The sequence below is a fragment of the Crocuta crocuta genome, unplaced genomic scaffold, assembly GCF_008692635.1.
Source record: "Crocuta crocuta isolate KB4526 unplaced genomic scaffold, BGI_CrCroc_1.0 scaffold175, whole genome shotgun sequence".
NCBI lineage: Eukaryota > Metazoa > Chordata > Mammalia > Carnivora > Hyaenidae > Crocuta > Crocuta crocuta.
In genome coordinates, this window is record NW_027530988.1 from 3,692,252 (window position 1) to 3,716,254 (window position 24,003).

Below are 24,003 nucleotides of genomic sequence, written 5' to 3' on the forward strand. Positions count from 1 at the left end.
TGATCTAAAGATGGCAGGAATATTGGGAATAAAAAGCATATTGCTTCTTGATAGCTGTTAAGAAATCTCAAGTTAATCTAAGAGGAAAAACAAAAGTTCTTTCAATCAAGTTGTATGTTAGTGAAGAATAACTACTAGCTGGGTAGAGACCATGACTTCTTGATAGAACTATGAAGAAACAAAGCTTGGCTACCCTGGGCTGTCAGGACTCATGTCATTGTACCAAACAATTTGAATTTATTAAATGTCTACCACAGGCATGGCAGATACTGATGAAGTAAATATTGCTAGAATCCAAGCTCTGCCTTCAAAAGAGTTGCCTTTTTATGGTTTGTTTTTGTTTTTTATTGGAAATCATTTTGGAGTAATACTATTTTATCATAAAATAGTAAAATTCAAAGAACCATCCCTGAAATGACTGTCTTCAATATTCAGGAGACAAGAAGCTCATCTTTGGTCACTTCCAAGAATTGGCAAAGCCATTACTGCCTTTGGGAGAAAAATGCTTTTAGCCTCAGTTATATATTTTCCTTGTTCTTACACAGTGAACATGAACCCATGTTCATGAAAGGCAATGTGATTATTTTTCATAGTAAATAACACCTCAAATCATACAATCAAAATGTCCTTTATGTATGAATCTTTATTCACCTCGTGTGTTGGTGGTAACTTATTTTAAGGCAGGGATCTTAAGTCTCCTTACATTCTACCCAGTCCATTAATCACTTAAGTCCTTGGAGAGAAGAATCTAATCATTAAAGGCAGATGCAGAGAGAGACATTCAAGTAGTCTGTTGTTACAAGAAAGAAAAAGAGCTTCACGTCCTTCCCTGATAGCTACCAAATCACGGACCATAAACCGCCAGAGGCTAACCCATCTTGTGGTTTAAAAAAGTTTTTTTTGTAAGTATATTCAAAAAAACTTTAAAGAAATTATATCAGGCTTATATGGTGATGTCTGCAGAGATTAATAAGGAGAAAAACATTTGTAACTTGTACCTAAAACAGGCTAACATATTAGCATGTTTGTCCTAGCACCTAAGTTACCGTTATCTTCACAGATCCATTCATAGAATGGTATTCTCTCTGCAGGAGGTGCGCTGTGTTTACGACTTGTTGTAGCTGGGCCAGCTGTACTAGAGGCTTCAGATTCCTCTGGTGTGTTGCTTTTGTCGCCCCTCTTGGCTTCAGGCTCACCTAGGTCCTGCTCCTAGGACAGTGTCTGTGTGTCTTTTGGCTACCATCTGCTGTTATTAAATTGGAGTCCCACTGGGTAAATGGTAGGGCGTGGAGAAAGGAGGTATTCTGTAATCTAAAAATGTCACCTCCTTGGAGCACCCAACTCACCTACTTAATCCCTTTGGATTCCTACATTTTATTCTTACCCACTAAATATCACATCTTGTACATCCCATTTGCTTCTCTCTGGGGCCACCTGTGAGCTTCTTCAGGGCAGCGTTCATGTTTTAGTCTTTTTATATACCAGATGACAGCACAGATACTCAGAAGTATCACTGGTTATAACGACAAAGCCCTTTTCTCTCAGCGAACTAAAGATTTCATGCCTTCTCATTTTGCCTGCATGGATCCTGATGAGCAAGCCACTGTAATTGTTTTTACTTGTTCCTCTACAGGGAAGGTGTTCTCTTTGTACTTCTCTCCTGATTTTCTTCTTTTTTGGTTTTCTGCACTGTGAATAAGATACACCTAACTGTAGTTGGGGGGTGGTATGCAGAGTATTGTGGGAAAATGGGAAATATTTATTTGGTCTTTGTCTCAGGTTCCTAGCCTAGAACTCCAAAAAACTCTTAGAAAATTTCCTGAGTGATAGGAGTGTCTTGTTGTTCAAAACAAACCTCTTTTAATGCCACCTCAGCTTATGCTAATGCAGTGACTCCTGTGGACCCCTACAAAGGTTTGGGATTTGGGTTGGTTGCCAGAAAGACCAAAGCATGATCAGAGGGTTGGAATTTTCAGCACTCTACTCGCTCACCTCCAAGGATGAGAGGGTTAGAGACTGACGTGAATCACTGATGGCCAATGATGTAGTCAATCATGCCTATGTAATGAAACCTCCATAAAACCTCCTAAACAATGGGATTCGGAAAACTTCCAGGTTGGTGACCAAGTGGAGGTGCTGGGAGGGTGGTGCTCCAGGGGAGGGCATAGCAGCTTTGTAGTAGGTGTCCTTGACTCATCTGCACACCTTGTCCTGTGCATCTCTTCCATTTTGGCAAGCCTGAGTTGTATCCTTTATAATAAAGTGGTAATTATAAGTAAAGTACTTTCCTGTGTTCTGTGAAATGTTCCAGAAAATTATACAACCTAGGGAAGAGGGAGTATGGGACTCTCCAAATCTATAGTTGGCTGGGCAGAAATGTGGGCAGCCTGAGCACCCTATTTGTGGCTGCCATCTGAAGGGGGGACAGTCTTGTGGGACTGAGCCCTTAACCTGTGGGGTCTAAGCTAACTCCAGGAACTGGTGTCAGAATTGAATGGAATTGGTGGACACTCAGTTGCTATCACAGAACTAGAGAACTGGTATAAAAAAAAATCACATATTTGGTGTCAGGGGAAAAAAAACCCCTCAGGTATTTATCACTGAATCTCCTGGATCTGTGGTTTGCTATCAGTCATTGGTTTTGCAAAGTTTTCAACCATTATTATTTCAAATATTTCTTTTCCTTTCTCTCTTCTCCTTCTGGCATTCCAACTGCACATATGCTACAATTTTGTATATTGTCCCACAGACTTTGGATGTTCTGTTTTGTTTCATTATTTTTTCTCTTTGCATTTCAGTTTGGCAAGTTTCTATTGATTGAGCTTCAAGTGCACGGATTCCTTCTTTGGCAATGTCAAGTCTATTCATGAGTCCATCAAAGGCATCCTTCATTTCTGTTACTAGCATTTTCTTTTGATTCTTAGAGTTCCAATCTCTCTGTTAACATTGCCCATCTGTTCTTGCAGGTTTTAAACTTTTTCCATTAGAGCCCTTCACATATCATATTTCTTTTAAATTCCTTGTCTGATAATTATAACATCTCTGTTATATCAGAGTCTGGTTTTTGCCTCTCACTTTGTTTCTCCAGACTGTGCTTTTTCTGGTCTTTTGGCATTCTTTATAATTTTATGTTGAATGTGGCACATGTTGCATCAGTTGACAAGAAGTGAGGGAAGGAGGCCTTTCGACTAATGATTTATGTTATTTTCCCACCACAGTGACTATAATTTAGGCAGAAGGTAGCATTATCTTCCACAATCAAGCATCTTCTTGAACGTATTCATCATTATTCCCTATTTGAAGATGCACCTTCTGCTAAGTCTTGGGTTTAAAATGTACACAGAGAGGGTTACTAGCTATTTTACTGGGCTACCACTTGCCACAACATCATTTAAGCCACTCTGAAATGTGGGCTTATGCCACCAGTCAAGGTTACAAAGAGCACTAAACTATTCAGATTACAAACTAGTTGCTTTTCTTGGAACCCAAATTATCGATACTTGGTGGGGATATTCTCTAAAACTATTTCCTGGAAGCAGATGAAACTGGGCTAATACTTTTAGGCCATTTTAATGTAACTTCGTCCAGTGAATGGAGATGCAGGAAAATTTAACTTCTTCACTGTGAATCATCACAAATTACTTTGGGAAAAGACAATCAGCTCCATTTTCCAACATGAACAGTTAAAAACTTCGTAAGGTTCATTTATGACAGGGATCCTATACAGTTGAGTTCTTCTAATTTTCTAAGTCCTGTTAAAGAAACAACAGTTCCCCTGTCTTCACAAAGGCAATCAAACTTAAGAAACAAGTGAGTCTGCATGGAAATATTCATATCATAGATTCTTAAGTGTGAAGGCTAAATAATAAGAGATGTGAAGATAATCTGGCAAAATATTCATAAACTGACAAAAAGAGGTGCAAAGATCAGGGAAAAGCTCTGGCCAGCTTCTTTCAAAATCACCTCTCAGGTGGCGGGGGTGGGGAAAACTAGGTGTTAACTTTAAAAATGAAGGAAAACACTGACATAATGCCACTGTTGATCAAAGGAATTGATGTTTCCCTAATCACAAAGAAGAATGGAGCACTCTTCTTGTAAGGCACTTTCTTTCCTGGCCTTTAGTGTCCTAAATCTTGTTAAGTCAACTTTCGGTTCTGTTATCACTATTAAAATGTGCTTTTAGGGGCTCCTGGGTGGTTCAGTTGGTTAGGTGTCCGACTATGGCTTAGGTCATGATCTCATGGCTCGTGAGTTCCAGCCCCATGTTGGGCTGTGTGCTGACAGCTCAGAGCCTGGAGCCTGCTTCAGATTCTGTGTCTCCTTTTAAAAAATTAAAAAAAAATTAATGTACTTTTACAATGAAATATAACAAATCCCAGAGGGAAGGATTTCAGTGGTAATTTTATAAGGAGAAATAAACCTAGCTATGGATGTGTATGAGTCTCTTTTCAAAGAATTTCTAGAATCTACAGTGAGTCAAATAAGACCTCAGATACAAACCTAGCTATCAGGTGTAAAAAGATTAATCTGTTGTTCCTTTATTAAATTGAGCAATACAGTACATGTCACATGAGATGACTCTGTTGCCAAGATATCATAGGAGTGTGGTTCAGTATCATCCACCAGACATGAGCCCCATGAGTACTTTTTGGACCAGATCAAGACACAGCCTACTACACTCACACAGTGACCACTGACCATGCCACCACTTTCCCTTTTTAAACCTCACGCTGGATGAGTCCTGTACTGGCTAAGGCCAGGCCAGTGTCACCAAGTTGAACAAGATGAAACATCACAAAAATTGATAGCAATACAATGACACCAGGAAGTGATGTTAGCCATGGGAAGAGCTATTCGCCCAGCATGAAACTAGCTCAAGAACTTCTTCCAATGCAAGAAATATAAGTAATCAATTAATTCATCAAACATTTATTGATACATATGTAATATATAAAGTATTGTGCTATGCTGTTGGGTAAGGGACTAGGGAAATGAATACAAAGGTAACTGAAGTGTGGTACCTACGTCTAAGGACTAGGCCATCTCAGAAGGAAGATAGTAACAAGGACAAAGGCAAATAACAGAGCAAACTGAAAAAGGAGACTGATAATCAGCTAAAGAGAAAGCAAGCAGCTGATCTTCAAATTCCAGCTTGAAATGCAGTGCTAGGCCAAGTGAAGGGAGCCAATGAATAGGCTGAAACTCAACTACAGTTGAACAGGATTTTCTCGGGTTACATACACTAATCCCCTCATCTCACTACCATTTGCAATACTCAGTCAAGTAGTCACTTTGATTCTTCCATTGTGGGCCCAGCTCAATGGAATTCAAGGGGAAGAAGGTATCGAGTCAACTTGCTCTGGGCAATCCACAATGCTTGCTAAATGTTCCACTTTAGAATTAAAGACATGAGGAGAGAGGAGGGCAACTCCAGGTGGACGGTTCAGTGGACTTTTGCGGTTGACTACTTAAAATAAATTTCAGGGATCAATCCTACTGGATTACTGGGTGTCGTATGTAAGTGATGAATCACTAAATTCTACTCCTGAAACCAATACTGCACTGTATGTTAACTAACTTGAATTTAAAAAAAAAAAAAAAAGAATCCAAGGAAATAGCACCTAAAGTCTATATACCTCTCAGCTCTTGAAAAAAATCGCTTATCATTTAAACAATTTCTCTTGGGGTTTTTGTTACCTCCAGCTGACAGCCCCATTTTAAACAGTCTGGGCAGGTAGAGTTGTTAGTTCTTTGAGGTTACAGTCCATGCTTCTTTCATTTCTAGGTAACCCCAGTAGCCCCTAGCACAAGGCAGATACTAAAATATTTGAGAAAGAAGGAAGGAAGAAGAAGAAAAATCAAGGATTACCTAGCATTCTCTGGACTCTGCCCTGAGCTCATGTAGGTATAGCAAGGAGCAGTGAGTGCAGTAATAAATGTATAGCATGAGCTTACAAGCACAACCACCACTCTCCTCCAAGAGTGTCGATTCTGCCATTTGGGCAGAAACAACTGGGTCCAGTATCCCCAGGGAAGTAAGGCCTAGACACTGAAACTTGAGTCTTTGCCTCTCTCATTTACCACACAGAGTGCTGGGATTAGTTAAGGAAGGCTACTCACTGTTGAAATAGACACAAAAATGGATAATGGTGCAAACACCTCAGAACTTTGTGTCACTTCCATGATGGGGAAAGGATGAGGTGTTCATCTTCCTCATGCTGAAACAAGGGATAAAGGCTGACGGGCTCTGCCATTTCCATCATGGTCGCTCTAATGGCTGGAATTCAGTTAGATGGCTGCACCTAAGTGCAAGGGAGGCTGGAAGATGTATCACCCTGGGCTCAGGAAGAGAAATTGTGGATTCTGGTGGGTAGCTAACAGCCTCTGCCACTGTATATTGTGCCTTTTCCTTTTTCTTCCAAGCTTTCTCTTTGCATACATGTATATGTTTCTATATAGTATATATAGTAAAACCTTGGTTTGTGAGCATGATTCATTCTGGAAACATGCTTGTAATCCAAAGCACTTCCACATCAAAGTGAATTTCAAGAATCATTGGCTCAGCTGTGATCATGTGACATTCAGTATCACATACTATTTGTATTGCAAGACATCTCTCGTTTATCAAGTTAAGATTTATTAGAAATGTTTGCTCATTGTGCACGACACTTGCAGAACAAGTTACTCACAATCCAAGGTTTTACCATATGTTTCTATGTAGTAGTTTATATATGTGTACACGCACACACACACACAGTTTCTATATAGTAGTATATATTTTTTTTACACAGTAAACTTTTGATCCCATGTATATAATAGGTGGCCGGGACTTTCACACAAAGATGCCTGATCCTTCATTTCTAAGGGAAAGGAAATAACCTGATAATAAGGTCCACATGAAGCAGCTCCTGAAGTAGCTTCCTCCAAGACAGTCCCCTCCAAACAAAGGACATAACCTCTCCCATGTCCACAGTTCCAATCAGGCCCCTTATTAGGATTCACCCAAATAGTATGCTCATACAGGGTTCATCTCCAAGATGACAAGTGCAGCATATGAATTCCCTCATAAAAGTTGGAAAATGCTAAGTATGTCATTGAGACCCTAGATGATTCCGTTTTCTGGCTAAATACCATCACGTCATACATGAGCACCTGAAACTGCCTTTTTTCTGAGAGCAATACTTCACAAAGCAAGCATATTTCACTTCAAAGGCATTTTACACATTCATCAATGGGTAGAAACACAGTCTGCTGGGATGTGGACACAGTGCACGCGCCTACCACACTCCCAGGTTAGTATACTCCCCCCACCCCCAGAAGACCTAACGGAAACCATGCCTTAGCAAAGGGACAAACCAGCACATGTTGTGGACCTTTCATAATTCACCTCAATGGGTTAGATCACCAATGTGTAAATGACCTAGCGCACACAAATAGGCTAGATTATATGCTCTTCTGGAAAGGTATATGTGATGGGTCTGACTGCCCTCTGCAATGGCTTGTATATACAATCATTCAGCAAACATTTGCTGAATGAATCCAGTCATTTTCTGGTTTTATTTGTCATTAATAAGTCCTCCACATGTGTCCACATAAGGACACTCAGCTGTCTGACTCATTCTATACACACCCTGACTGATAGGTGTGGGTAGATGCATCCTGGCTATGACGGTGACAACGCTGGCAGTGACTATGACAGCGCGATAAGCCACACTGTGTAAAGGACTGTGGGCCCCATCAGTCACCATAAGTAGCACAGGACCCTAGGTCCTAATATGGGTCCCTCACCCCTTGACACTCTTCCTATCCCCCATCCCTGTTTTAACTTCCTTCATAGCTCATATCACCATCTGACAGACTTAACTCATGCGTGTGCCTGTGTCCTCCACTGGAAGCCCTGTGAGGGCAGGGAACTAGGTTCAGGTCATCCAGCACCCCACACAGTGTCAATACATTAGAAGTGCTCAGTAGACCTCTGTGGAAGGAATGGATGAAATGAAGAAGACACCTGGATTCTTTCTTCTAAACCTGAAGATATTAGCTGCAAAACAATCCCTGCAATGCTGCAGAGTAGTCACATTCTTTTTAAATAGTCAGAATATCTCAAAAACAAGCCACTTTTTATGTCCTAGAGAAGGGTTTCTAGAAATTCAAACAATAGCCATGCCATCTTAAGTTCCCAAATAAACGGAGAAAGGAATCTTCAGGATTGAACTCACCTTTGGCAGCCTTTCACCACAAGAACCACATCTGTTGGCCTGGCTCCCTCTCCACTCCAGTCTTGTCCATGGAGACAGAATCAGTACCCATGGCATGAAGCCAGGCAGGGGGGTGGGAAACTCCTTGTTACAGAAACAAACTTGCCTGAGACCCATGTGAACAAAATGAGCAGACCCTATTCCCAATTCTCCCTATAGGAAATAGCCAGAATTCATTTAAAAAGAGAAAAAAAAAATGGTTCAAGCTAAAACTCTCAGCTTTGTGATAAGATGAATTACTTTACATTGTTAAGAAATTACTGATTGTTAACAGAAAACAATATGGAGTTTCCTCAAAAAATTAAAACTAGAGCTACCACATGGTCCAGCAATTCCACTTCTGGGCATATCTGAAGAAAATGAAAACACTAACTCAAAAAATATCTGCACCCTCATGTTTAAAGTAGTCAAAACTTTCTCCTCTGGAGGATGGTTTCCTGTCTCACATTACGTCTTTCATCCATTTTTAGTTTATTTTTGTGTATGGTGTAAGAAGGTGGTCTAGTTTCATTCTTCTGCATGTTGCTGTCCCATTCTCCCAGCACCATTTGCTAAAGAGACTGTCTTTTTTCCATTGGATACTCTTTCCTGCTTTGTCAAAAATCAGTTGGCCATACATTTGTGGGTCCAATTCCTGGTTCTCCATTCTATTCCATTGGTTTATATGTCTGTTTTTGTGCCAACACCATACTGTCTTGATGATTGCAGCTTTGTAGTAGAGGCTAAAGTCTGGGATGGTGATGCCTCCCATTTTGTTTTTCTTTTTCAATATTACTTTGACTATTTGGGGTCTTTTGTGGTTTTATACAAATTTTAGGATTGTTTGCTTTAGCTTTGAGCAGAATGCCGGTGCAATTTTGATTAGGATTACATGGAATGTGTAGATTGCTTTGGGTAGTATTGACATTTTAATCATATTTATTCTTCCAATCCATGAGCATGGAATGTTTTTCCATTTCTCTGTGTCTTCTTCAATTTCATTCATAAAAAGGCAAGGGGATTAAAAGCAAAAATGAACTATTGGGACCTCATCAAAATAAAAAGCTTCTGCACTGCAGTGGAAACAGTCAACAAAACCAAAAGGCAACTGACAGAATGGGAAAAGATATTTGCAAATGACATATCAGATAAATGGCTAGTATCCAAAATCTATAAAGAACTTAATAAACTCAACACCCAAAAAACAAATAATCCAGTGAAGAAATGAGCAGAAGACATGAATAGACACTTTTCCAAAGAAGACATCCAGGGGGTACCTGGGTGGCTCAGAAAGTTAAGCATCCAACTTCAGCTCAGGTCATGATCTCATGGTTTGTGGGTTCAAGCCCCGCATTGGGCTCTGTGCTAACAGCTAGCTCAGAGCCTGGAGCCTATTTCAGATTCTGTGTCCCCCTCTCTCTCTGACCCTCCCCTGCTCATGCTGTCTCTCTCTCTCAGAAATAAATAAAACGTTAAAAAAAATTTAAAAACAAAAACAAAAAACAAAGAAGACATCCAGATGGCCAACAGACACATGAAACGATACTCGATGTCACTCATCATAAGGGAAATACAAATCAAAACCACACCGAAATACCACCTCACACTGGTCAGAGTGGCTAAAATTAACAACTCAGGAAACAACAGATGCTGGCGAGGATGTGGAGAAAGGGGAACCCTCTTGCATTGTTGGTGGGAATGCAAACTGGTGCAGCTGCTCTGGAAAACACTGTGGAGGTTCCTCAAAAAATTAAAAATAGAACTACCCTACAATCCAGCAACTGCACTGCTAGGAACGTATCCAAAGGATACAAGAGTGCTGATTCACAGGGGAACATGTACCCCAATGCTCATAGTAGTGCTTTCAACAATAGCCAAATTATGGAAAGAGCCTAAATGTCCATCAACTGATGAATTGATAAAGAAGATGTGGTTTATATATACCATGGAATGGCAATGAGAAAGAACTAAATCCTGCCATTTGCAGCAATGTGGATGGAACTGGAGGTTATTACGCAAAGTGAAATAAGTTAGTCAGAGAAAGACAGATATCATATGCTTTCACTCATATGTGGAATTTGAGAAACTTAACATAAGACCATGGGGGAAAGGAAGGGGAAAAATAAAGAAAAACTGAGGGTTGGTGGGGGTGAGTGGGGGAGAAGGGGAAATGGGTGATGGGCATTGAGGAGGGCACTTGTTGGGATGAGCACTGAGTGTTATATGTGAGTGATGAATCATGACAATCTACTCCAATACCAAGAGCACCCTGTATATACTGTATGTTAGTCAATTTGACAGTATATTTTTTTTATTTATTTTTTTGACATTATATTTTTAAAAAACACAGTCAAAATTATTTATGATAGCCAAAAATATGGAAACAACCTAAGCATTCATCAGTGGATAAATGAATAAAGAAAATGTGGTACATATATACAATGATACACTATTAAGCCGTAAAAAGAAAAAAAATCTTGCCATCTGTGACAACACGAGTGGATCTTGAGGGCATTATGCTTAGTGAAACAAGTAGAGAAAGACAAACACTGTATGATCTCACTTATATGTGGAATGTAAACAAAGAAACAACCAAACAAGGGGTGCATTGGGTGGCTCAGTTGGCTAAGCATCTAGATTTTGGCTCAGATCATTACCTGACGGTTTGCGAGTTTGAGCCTCGCACCCGGTTCAGTACTGACAGTGTAGAGACTGCTTGGGATTATGTCCCCCTTTCTCTCTGCCCCTCTTCAACATGCTATCTCTCTCTCAAAATAAATAAAAAGAAACTTTAAAAAAATTAAACAAACATAAAAAACCACCCAAACAAACAAAAACCATCAGGCTCACAGATACAGAGAGCATCTGATGCTTGCTGGGTGTGGGGATGGGGAGAAGCAAAATGAGTGAAGGAGGTCAAATGGTACAACTTCCAGTTATGAAATAAGTAGGTCACGGGGATATAATGTACAGCGTGGTAACTATAGTTAATAATACTGTATTACATATTTGAAAGTTGCTGAAAGGGTAGATCTTAAAAATTCTCATCACAAGAAAAAAATTTTTGTTAACTATGTCTGGTGATGAATGTCAGACTTACTGTAGTGATCATTTTGTAATATATAAAAATACCCAATCGTTATGTTGTACACTTGAAACTAATATAATGTTAATGTCAATCATTCCTCAATAATAATGAATAATACACAAAATATAAAGTCACATCTATAATATATACTATATAATAATTATATAGTATATGACTGTATCATATATATTAATATATAAGATATGTAATTAATCTAATAATAAAAATGTTTTAAAATTCTATTGAAAGACATGAATACAAGTAAGTGGAAAGCTAAAACAAGTCACTGAAATGTCACTGATTTGCTAAGACTACTACTTGATGGAACTTTAAAATCCATGTTTTATTTAATTTTTGGCATATGGAGAACAGTCTCTAAATGGCAATAATGATTTCATTCATTCAATCTTCTGTTGATTCTCAAACAGTAATTAAATAGTACTCCCGAAGTAATGGTAAAAGATACTACCAGCTTGAGAATGTGTAACAAAAAAGCTATTTTACATCAGAAGTTTTTATACATAAAGAACATTTACATGTCAGAAGTTTTTGGAATAGTAGACACTAGGATTTAACAATTCACGGAAGAATGACAAAGTTTTTAAAGCCCCAAAATAAGAGACTTTCTACCAGTTTCCACCATGCTTCTCGATCTTTCCACCAAGACTTTCTTCAAATGTACTCTGGCCAAAAGGTTCATTTCAAGGTTTTATGGTTGGTTCGTTTGTTTATTTTTAGTAAGTATTACCCCAGTCAGCCCACTAGCCAGCTAGTACGTAGTATGCATTAAAGCCAGGGCTGGGCATGGCAAGTTCTGAGACTAAGAACTTTCACAGCAAGTTACTGGATTCTTCAGCAATGTACAACAGATGGACTGGATGATAGCTATCATTTCTACTTAACTTAGTTTTGATTTTGAATAACTTTACACAACTATAAAATTTTACAACACATCAAGTGAAGGCAGGCAGCAATGAAAAAATAAAATTTCAAAGTGGTTCTGTAAGTGGAGAATTCTTGATCCCTGGGTTTTAGTATTTGAAATTCTAAAACTTAAACATATATCTTCAGATCTTATTTGATTTCCCAGACATGTTTTTTTTCTTACTCTCTTTTGCAGATCACCTGGGTTCTCCGCTTTTCCATTTTCCTACTTGCCTCTCAAAGTCAAAGCGAGAGAGAGAATCATACAGATTACACTAAACTATATAATAAATAATCACAACATATTTCCTTCCCAGACCCAAGTCCCCAGATGTCAGGTTCCACACTATCGTGTAGCATATTCAAATGTAGAGAGAAGCTCTCCGTTAGTGAAGCAGAGACCCAACACGTCCATTCCCACCTGTTCCTACAGGACATGGTCACAGTGTCGCTGCTCCCTCAGAATTCACTTCCACTTGGCTCTGACCCTCAGCTAAGCGGGGCGCATTTTCCACCGGTTTGTTCCTAGACTCCAAAGCACCCACATGTAGCTTCTTCAGGCAAAATGACATCACACACACACACACACACACACACACACACACCCCTTGCATTTAGAACCAAAGTAAAATACCAGAAATTTGTACATGACGTGGTCCTAAACTCAGCAACAGTGACTGCTACCATATGAACTACACATCATACAATGCTGTAATTTATTCTTTCTAGAAAGAATGGCACTCTCCAAAGAGAAATGCTATTCTACCAGGCTATTATTCCCAACCTCCACAGCAGCCTAACTTCAGCTGTGTATTAATTTTAAAACTCCTGAAAGGTACAATACACAACCGCTCCCAGCAGTGGCTCGCCGAGATTTGGCAAAGCTGGGAAGAGGCCTTCAGAGTTTCTGAGATATTCTAAAATAGCTACATATCCTTTTGGGAATCATCTGTGTAATTGATTCCACCTCCAAATGTATTCCTGAAGTTGTGAGTTCTCATCACAGAGACTTTTATCCAAGGCAATTGTCACAAAGAGTTGTTAAGTCATGGCTCACTTCGTGATGGATACCCTCACTTAGAGATTTATGGAATACTCCAAAATTGCCTGCTACTAGATACACAGGAAAAACAAAAATAATCTGAACCTCGTTTTTACTTCAATAAAACTTTTTCTCTAGTAAACCTGTTCAGGCAATTAAAATCAACTCCAAATTCTACTTCCTGAGCCTTTATATCCTTTGCCCTTAAGAAAAAGAAGGGAATTGAGTGAACAAAACCTGAATTTTAAATCAGAATTCAAATTACCTGGGGCTCCTTCATACCTAATAAATAGGTAAGACATAAACTGATAAATAGTTCACACATATGTAAAAGATGGTTTTATAAAGCATTGACCTACCTTTAACCCAGCCTTTCAGTTAGGACCGCATTTTATGGAAAACTCCACACATAAAGCACCTTCCTGCTAGTACTTCAGGGCTCTTATGAAGAGCAGAACTTTCTTAACAGGAAGCCAAGGCACACAGAGGTGGAGTCATTTTCCTCAGTGACACCAGAACCCCAGATTCCTGGCATTCCCCAGCCATAAGTTCAAGGCTCACATCATTATAGACTGCATGCTTTCCACACAGAGAGCAATCTGTCTGTAGTGAATTGAACATGGAACAATTTTTTTTTTTTTTTGCAATTTGGTCAGTGACAAATATGAAAGAAAATAAAACTTTGATGTGACCAATTGTAGTGCCATCCCCATATCTTTCCACTTCATACTGACTTCCATGTATTCTAGAACATGAGATGACTTGCTAGAAAAGCCCAGGCATCCGACTTTCCAAATCTAAATGCAACAAGTCACCTGAAGCAGATATTTAAATCATTTCACTGTGACACACTTAGTGTTGAGAAAAGTAACAAACAAGGCTCCAGTAAAATATGAGTTTGCTCATAAACGCAAAAACTTATTTAGTATATAACATCTACTCCAACAAGGAAATCTGTCTTTCACTAAGAGCTCTGAAACCCTTGACATATTCTCTGCCTCACTCCCACACTGAACCACAAAGTAATTATGAAGCACCTGAATGATGACGTGGGCTCGGATCCAAGCTTCCTATATGCTGACACTTTTTTCCAGATGGTACCTGAGGCTGTCAGGTGCTTCTTACGTTTGTAAATACTCAGGCCCATTACGTAAGGCTGCTAACTTCAGAAAGCCAAGGCGATTTGGTTCGAAAGCACACGTCTTTTTCTTATGGTAGAAACTCTTCCATGTGCCTGGGTAGTGAGTTAATGTTCAGTACTGAAGAGAAGCTACAGTTACCGGCAACAGTAAACAAAGGACAAGTTACCAAGATCAGCTCAACAGAGTGAAACAAAATGAAAATTCCCTTGAGGACCAAGAACCATGAAATCCAGCGGTTTTAAGAAGCCATTTTTTAGATATTTGTATACTATTCAGTGAGGGAAAAATGAGAGTCCCAGCCTTAAGGCACTATTATTCAGTGTTGAAAACTGTAGGGTGCTTTCTTGCAGGATTTGGCTCAATTAATGGCAAGATGAAAAAAGGTACTTCTGAGCTACATGGTCAAGCAGTCATCTGGATCTTGGGTTCAGAAATAAGTAGGAAATCGGGGCGCATGGGTGGCTTAGTCGGTTGAGCGTCCGACTTTCACTTAGGTCATGATCTCGCGGTTCGTGGGTTCGAGCCCCGCGTCGGGCTCTGTGCTGACTGCCAGCTCAGAGCCTGGAGCCTGTTTCTGAGTCTGTGTCTCCCTCTCTCTCTGTCCCTCCCCTGCTCGTGCGCGCTCTCTCTCTCTCTCCTAGAAATAAATAAAAATATTAAAAAAAAAAAAGAAATAAGTAGGAAATGCATGAGTTATTGAATTCCACATGCCAAGTAGGCTTTTCTCTGGTTGGCTGAAATCTTCAAAAGTTAACACTCTAATGAGTAACTGCTGCATCTTGGCCAGATGGTTTTCTGGTTACTGTGACCAGAAAAACAACTACTCAATGCATTGTTTCTCATTATACCATGGAGCTATAGCAACCACTCATCCTGCCTCAACATCTGTTTTTCCCTTTTGGAGGGCCATTCCACTTGAGAAAAAGAAGAGCTAATTTTACTTGGTGGCCCCTAAAATGGACATGTCTAGCATAGCAGGCAGTGTTTACAGCTTCTAAGCTTTAATTAATCATAAGTTTTTGGACAGCAGAGATTCTATTCTATGGAGGGAAATACTGCATAAACATCTACATTCAAATTCTGGTTTTGCTACTTATTAGTTGTGAGACTTGGGGCAGAACACTCATACATAAAAATAAAGCTGAAAAATAAAGGAAGCTAATTTATAAGGGCACCAATGAGTCCATGTACGTGGTAAGAAATGTAAAGATGATCAAACTAGAACAATAGTTCTCAAGTTTCTGATCCTAGGACCTCTTTATATTTATAGAAATTATTGAACACTCCAAAGAGCTGATCTTAGAAAATTCTAGAAAACATAAAAAATGTACACACACATTTCCACAGCCAACATGTGGTCTCTTGAAAACTTCAACTATCCACATGTGAGAAAATGAGAGTAAAAAAGGTAAATAATATCTTAGGCCTATTATGAAAATTGTTTTGGCTTCATGGACTCCTTTACAGGGTCTCAGGAAACCCCAGGCAGCCTGAGTGTGGTTCTCACACTTTGAGAACCACTAGCCTAAAATACCTTAACATATATAAAGCAGGGAAGCTGTCAAAGCAGGTGAATCACATAAAAAAGTTCAGGAGCCGACACAGAGGGGCTTCCATTGGTCAAAGATGAGATAATTTTAGTATCAGTAAGAACTGGAATGGATTGAAACATGAATATTTGTGAACTCATGAATTCTTTTTATTTTTAAAATTAAGTTTATTTATTTTGACATAGAGAGAGAGAGAGAGGAAGCATAAGTGGGGGAGGGGCAGAGAGAGAGAGGGAGAGAGAGAAAATCCCAAGCAGGCTCCATGCCATCAGCATGGACTGATGGCTCGACCCTACAAGCCATGAGATCATGACCTGACCTGAAACCAAGAGTCAGATGCTCAACCGACTGAGCCACCCTGGTGTCCCTGAATTCATGAATTCTTAATGAAACATACATACACTTCCCCTTCCTCTCCCCAACTCTGTGTCTCCCTCAATGGCTACCTTTGGAGAATACTACTCATTAGTTTGCTAATGGAGCCCAGTGTACCTTATGATAACCAAACAGCTGGTTAGCAGGAGTTTCTTGTTATAGAAGTATTCTAGGTGATAAATGAAGAAATGATTAAAATGAAATAAGACTTTGAAACCCATAATGAATTGATGGATTTAGGCAGAAACAATCGCCACTGACTGTGAACATACCAACATATCACACACACACGCACACACACAGTGAACTGTTGTTAATTTAAGTGCCTCCTGGTGGGAGTACACATTACAATCATTATAGTATTATTGACAAGATATGGAAACTGAATTTGATTCAGCCTCTAGATGCACCTACCAGTTCACAAGAAATACAGTGTCTAGAGGAATATGTTAAAGAGGGACGTTTAACATTTAACTCCATGGGATGTGATCAGCAAAGTCCAGGCTATGGGAAACTTGGAAGAATAAAGGCTCTGGTTTGGTCAAAAATAAATTGGAAGGAAAGACAGTGGAAGGTGAGCCTATAGATTAAAAGGAACTGAAGAGGCATGTCAACCAAGGCAACGTATGGACCTTATTTGGGTCCTTATATAAACTGAAAAGAAAAATAATGAAAACAGATAATGTGACTAGATATTCCATATTCAATTATACCAGAGAAGTTCTTTAAGTATGATGTCAGTATTGAAAGAAAGAAAAAGTCCTTACTTTCAGAGATGTGTACAGAAATACTTACAAATGAAATAATAAAATGTCAGGGATTGGTCTCAAAGTAATCCAGGGTCTGGAATCGGAGGTTGGGGTCTAGGCAAAGGAAGACCACAGACTGATCATTGTTGACATTGTGAGAAAGGCACATGGGGTCCATTATAATATTCTTTCTACTTCTATATATATTTAAAATTTTCCATACTAAAAAAATAAAACAGAAGTAGCTATGGAAATGTCATCCTGTCTTCTCCAGCAATCCCGTGAGATGTTTAATGGCAGGACATGGCTGCTCTGCTTTTGAGCACCCATGGTCCAGAGCACTGGGTATGTATTCAGGGAGGTGCCAGCCAGAGATGTGGAAACTGACTTGGGACAGGGCAGGGGCAGCAAAGAAGTCCTAAGCCAAGCCACTTGTCTCTTGAACCAGTGACATCTTTCCAGGATGTCCAGGAACCAAAATTGTATTTTCAGTATGATCATAACCCAAAAAGTTATTGTGATAACTTTTATTAAGAATTGGCCACACTTCAACTACTGATACTGTACAGAATTACTATTATTACAGTGCCTTGTTCCATCAGACTTCCAATATTTTCAGTTAGCTCTGTAATTTGTCTTACACGGGTAAGTGCCATGGAAGTTTATACCCAGTTCCTAAGAAATATAAATAAAAACTTGACACAGAATAAGGTAGAACTCTTCACAGAAAAAGAAACTGTATGAAAACAGAGAGAGGGTTTTTTTTTTGTTTTTTCCTCCTGGCTATAGGGACTATGGAAGTTTGCTTTTCTTTGCTTCTATTTCTCAGAATTGTCCAAAGTTTCCGTAGTTACTGTATTGTTTTAAATGTGGGAGGAAATCCAATAAACTTTATTTTTTACATCACTAATAATATCAAAGCTCTATAGATAGCTATTTATAAATAATAGTATTTTATTTGCTCTATTGCTTGTGACCCTTTCTGTGGCTGGGATAAAGGAAGACTATTATAATAATGAAGAAAATATTGGAAACGATCACTGAGGAATTTTCAAATCAAATTATGAAAGCAATATAAGAATACCCTTTTTATGGGTGCCTGGGTGGCTCAGTTGCCCTTTTTATGGGTGCCTGGGTGGCTCAGTTGGATAAGCAGTCAACGTTGGCTCAGGTTATGATCTTACAGTTCATGGGTTCAAGCCCTGCATTGGGCTTTGTGCTGACAGCTCAGAGCCCGGAGCCTGCTTGAGATTCTGTGCCTCCCTCTCTCTTTCTGCCCTCCCCTGCTCATGCTCTGTCTGTCTCTCTCAAAAATAAACAAACATAAAAAAAATAATACCCTTTTTATATTTGGGAAGGGGGAGATATTGTTAATTTTTTCTTCTACAAAATAAAGGAAAACTTATTTTTTAAAAAAATCACAAGTGCATAACTCAGCTCAAGGAGATCTCTTTAAGTTTCTTCTAAAACCTTAACTGCAGGAAGGTGGGGGCCTCTGGGACCTGATGAAGGGGCTTTGTCCTGATGCCCTGGCTATTACCCTGACCCTGCTCCCTTCCACCAGCTCAAGGAAGAAAAAGGAATTCAGTTCAAAGCCAGGATTCTACCCCTGTTAACACCATGTTAGCCAAAGGAAGATGAGTCCCACAAAAATGAATTTTTTCCTTTTTTAGAGAAAAAGTTCCACTCAGATAAAGATCCTTCAAGAAATAGGCAACGACTCAGAACCCTCTGCTAGCTTCAGTTATTTCACACAGAAAATAAGTGGAAGAACATGTGCACCAGTGACGATTAAAAAATTGAACATGAAAAAGGAAAAATGCTGGAAATTTGTCATGGATAATGGTTATGTTTTCCACATGGGTCTAATTAAACTTGATTTAGACTACATAATGCCTTTTGTTTTTAACCTTGTTACTAAATAAAGAAAGAACAGGAAAAAGAAGCTGAACGGCTACTTCTCCTGTGCTTTATATATATTGTGGGAAGCTGCAAAGTGAAAGTCAAAATGACTCTGTGTATGGCAGTGTAACCTTGTAGCTAAGAGTGTGAGCTTTGGACAGCATTGCCAAGGTTAAAAATAACTGATCTGCCATTTATTAGCTGTGTGACCTTGGACAAGCTGTTTAGCCTCTCTGTGCATCAGAGGTTTCTCACCTGCAAAATAAAGATGAGAGTGGGAGAGTCATAGGGTTGTTGTAATAACTAAGATGAAAAATGGAAAATGCTTTGCATGGTACCTAGATCACATACATGTTCCACAAATGCTACCTACTATCCTTATTATAACCTAATATACTTTCATTCTACTCTTCCCCCTTGTTTCACCAAGAAACAAAGATTTCACAAACTTCTAATTCTTTTTTTTTTTANGGCTCCGAGCTGTCAGTCAGCAACAGAGCCCGATGCCGGGCTCGAACCCACGAACCGCGAGATCATGACCTAAGCGAAAGTCGGACGCTTAACCGACTAAGCCACCCAGGCGCCCCGACAAACTTCTAATTCTTTAGCCTCATCAGTGAATACTGTGATATGTATGAAATCATGTCTATCTTCTCCAGAACAGAAGTTAACTTTATCTCTAGGGGGAAAAACACAAAAATGGAAATAGATTACTAACCTTCAGTTTGTGCCAATCATGAATGGTAGCAAAGTCCTAACTCCTAGAACCGTAAAGAATCTGTATCTGAGGTCCTAGGCAATCCTTAGAATTAAAGAGAGTGACTTCCTGATCCTTCCAAAATTCGTGTGGGGATCTATTTTCCAATGACACCGAATCACTGTCTCTTTTGAGAAAAAAAAAAGACATTCAGACAATCCGTGACAATAAGAATGATTGGGAGAAACTGACATCATTCTAGAGAAAGGAACACAAATCTTAAGAATGAATACTTGCACATCAGGGGCACCTGGGTGGCTCAGTTGGTTCAGTGTCGGACTCCTGCTCAGGTCATGATCTCACAGTTCATGAGTTTAGGCCCTGTGTTGGGCTCTGTACTGGCAGCTCAGAGCTTGGAGCCTGCTTTGGATTCTGTGTCTCCCTCTCTCTCTGCATCTCCCCCACTTGTGATTGCTCACGCGCTCTCTCTCTCTTACTCTCTCTTTCAAAAATAAATAAACTAAAAAAATAATACCTGCACATCAAACATAGCTTTTACTCCAAAGAAAATGCTAAGTGTTTTGTACTATTGGGGGATTCTTGGGTTGTGAACTTACTTTACTAACAGGGCATGAAAAGGGCAGCTGAAATCATACACACACACACACACACACACACACACACACACACACACAAACCGGAGGAAAGGACAAAACTTAACAAAATTTAATNATTCTTGGGTTGTGAACTTACTTTACTAACAGGGCATGAAAAGAGCAGCTGAAATCATACACACACACACACACACACACACACACACAAACACACCGTAGGAAGGGACAAAACTTAACAAAATTTAATATATTCTCAGGTCTGAGGAGTAGAAAAGGAGAGGTGGAATGGGATTCACACATGCTTCAGGCTCTAAATATATGGGAATTGGTATGAGAGGTAAAAACAAAGTTATAAGCCTTACAATGAAGAAAAGAGCTTGGTGGATGAAGGAGATAAAGGAAATTTGAGGTGAGGGCTCTCTGGTTTTGCATAGTTGCATAGTTGCACTTGAGCTGAAATGCATGTAATGAGACAAATCTTTTACTCACTGGAATTAATGGAAAATAACTAGTGTTTATTTGGCTAGTAGTTAGGACTAAAAGTGAGGGGTTCCTGTCCCACTGCTGCCCCAATGTGGGTAGAACTTTGATGTTCGAAGGAGAAAGAATACGAAGTAGGGTGAGAACCAGTGAAAGCCAGTGAAAGATGTGGTGTGTCCACCAAACTGTGGGTCTTCAAGTCTTCACAAAAGGCCCCTGCATGGGACCAGATGAGCCACAGAGGCCCGGGTGGAGGGAGGTGCTGTGTTGGGAATGCACGTGAGTGACACAGACAGCTCTTTAAGGAACTCTGAAGTTCAGAGACAGAGGGAGACAATGAGGAAGGAGGACACAGGAACATGTGGAGTTACCAGACGGCTTTGGGTTGAGCCAAGCTTAACTAAAAAGTCTCCAAAGGGTAGGGAAAACCAGTTGATACTTAGCTACTAAGATAAAAAGTTGGTGGTATAAGAAAAGGATGCAAAGGCATTCAAAGACTGGAATTCCAAGAGAACCTAAATATCATGGTCATATGACTAAGGGTGGCCCTGGGCCATAATGCATCCCAACGACTCACCAGGCTCTATTGGGGACACCAGAGAACAGGAGGACTTGATTGTTTCTCCCAGGGCTGAGATCAGCTCAGTTGGGGCAGATAGCACAGTGGTTAAGATCGCCAAATGGGAAGGTGAAGTGCCTAGCTTTGAACCTCAGCTTGCCATCTATAGTTCTAATTCAGTGCTTGTTTGGTCTGCTCAGTCATCCCTCTCTGAATTTTCCCTCTGTCCCAATGCTTTTGGAGGTGGGTCACCAAACGACCTTCTCCCCGAGGAAGGCAATCCAGGACTTCCCTGCGATGTATAGCACAATTATATACTGTGCCCATCTCAGGAATCTCAGAAAACCCATTGTTAACCCAGTCCTTGTATGTATGCTCTTGGGTTCTGTCATCAGGATGCTGTATTACCTCTTTATTTTCCCATCCTTCCTGTAGTATACACAAATGGGACTCCCAGAAATTCTCAAGACCATCTCAGACCTCGGCCACTGCCAGTGGCTTCTCATTGGGATGCAGCTCATACCTTACACAGCTACTTACTGAGTGCCTAACCCAGGCCCAGGTAGCAATGCACTAGAACCACAGACTTCCCACAAGACCCAGGGGCCTCCCTGAGCCCAGGCTCTTCTCTCTCACTCTTTGCCAGATGCATTCTCAAAGCAGTGACCTTTAATATTAGGGGTGGCTATAATTATCCCTAGCACCTCCTGCCCCAAACTCTCCTGGTTTTTCAAAGCACTTGACCCAGAATTTAATTGAAACAGGACCAGATACAGAAGCCAACCATCAGAGAGGAGAAATGTGATAAAATATCAGGGGGCCAAACCTCTTTATTTTATGCTCTTCTTTGACATTAATACTCAGCATTAAGATACCCTCTGGACACTGTCCCTATCCTCCTGCCTTTCCACACTCCTCCCTCAAGAGTGACTTTTCAGAGTCACATACTTTGGTGTGGGGGGAAAAATCCCAATATCAGAGCCCAGGGAGCTGCATGCTGGTCCCAATGTGCCAACATAAACAGTGCAGCCTAGGGACAGTCATCAAATGTCTCTAAGCCTCGGCTTCCCTCTATATAATGTTTTATTATTTTTTCTTAAATAGTTTATACTACATAATGGTTTAGATACTGAGCCCTGTTTCCTGCCAACGATAATGCTCTAGGAGTCCAGGGTCCCCGTTTTATTCTTTGGCTGGTCTAAGTGTAGGGAACTACCATCATATGAAAATGCTGAAGGTCAATTCATGCAGGAGATAAGTTCTTAATTTATGAACTTCCTCGGTGTGGGATCTTTCTGACCAGCTGCTCAGGCCCCAGAAGAATAGCTATGATCCACTGGGTGTTGTATGGAAACCAATTTAACAATAAAGTATATAATAAAAAAAGAGGGTAAAAAAATAATAATAATAAACTTGGTCATAGTCATCTAAAAAAAAGAATAGCTACCATTACTGGGCTACTACACTGTTCTTAGCAGTTTGCAAATTCAACAGAGACTTCCTAAGGAATCTTAAGGAGGCTAAGCCTTCTTGGCTACAATTTAACTCAGCCCTCTTCTGCTCTGTCAAGTTTGAGAAGCAATGCTTGGTGAACTTGCAGGTCTTTTCCCACTTTACATGCTTTATAATACCTCCTAAAGATGTACGCAAAAGCACAGGAGAAACGTATAAGCTGTAAGAAGACTCATCTGTAGAATGAACTACAGCTTTCAAAAAAAAAACAAAAAACCACTAAGAACAAAGCAAGTGGTTTAGTTATTTTGAGAGCAAGAAAAAATGATCAAGGCAGGGCCAAAACTATTGCTTGGGTAAAATAGTATAAAACAGCAGATGTCAAGGACATGCCATGCTTATCAGCAACTCTGTGTTCCCTTTAATGGAGAAAAATGAAGCAATCCTTACAGGCCCAGATGGGAGAACCCGAGTGTGGAGTCTTGAACACTCCAGGGTTTAAAGAACTTTCAGACTGTAAGCCGTGTGTTGGGTAAAGTGATTCTTGCCTTGAGAACAGTGCGAGGGAAAAAAAAATCCAAGGTCTCTTACAACGTTAATCTATAAACCCATCACAGAGCTAACTTACTAAATTACACAAACAATCAACAGGCAGAGCCAGGAAAGATCTCACATCATGCTGGACTTGGTTTTGGCCTCACTGGGCTGGGACAAATGGATGAGATGTGGAGGAAAGGGAAGAGAGGCATTGGGATGAGGCAGAGGAGGGTTGAATAAACAGGTCCTTGGGGAAGAACACTGAGAGACAGCAGAGAGCAGAGTGAATGGCTGGTTGGCACCAGAGCCCTCTCGGCTACAAAACATTTCATTCTGTGGCTTATATTCTGAGCACTGAGGGACTTCTTCCACTCTCTTTCCTCATCATCCTTGGCCTGAAAACATGGACACTGGCTCCGTGCTTTGTCATTATCTAATCTTTTCAGAATGTATAATGAATAGATGCTGTATCTGAAAGCCTGCATGCTTCAAATGTTTTTTTTTTTTAAGAGATTATAGGCTTGTGCATCTTGATTACTTGATGAGGATTTTTATCACGACCTTCGGGATGTTTTGAGATTATCCGATTTAGCATCTTATTATAAAACCCAAGGGCTGTGTTTTTTCTTGGTGAGCCTTTCAAACTCTTTTTCCC

At 39.9% G+C, this 24,003-nt stretch overlaps 1 protein-coding gene across 2 annotated transcripts in view; it reads right to left on the reverse strand.

The window, feature by feature from the left end:
• STXBP6 (syntaxin binding protein 6) overlaps positions 1–24,003 on the reverse strand; it is a 247,554-nt gene that overhangs the window by 194,817 nt on the left and 28,734 nt on the right. The window contains exon 1 of one of the 2 annotated variants that reach the window (XM_077770493.1): positions 13,651–13,718. The exons of the other annotated variant lie outside the window; for it this stretch is intronic. The gene's annotated coding sequence lies outside the window, so the exon portion shown is untranslated. Of the gene's footprint in view, positions 1–13,650; positions 13,719–24,003 lie in introns of those variants that run through there. 2 annotated transcript variants of the gene reach the window in all.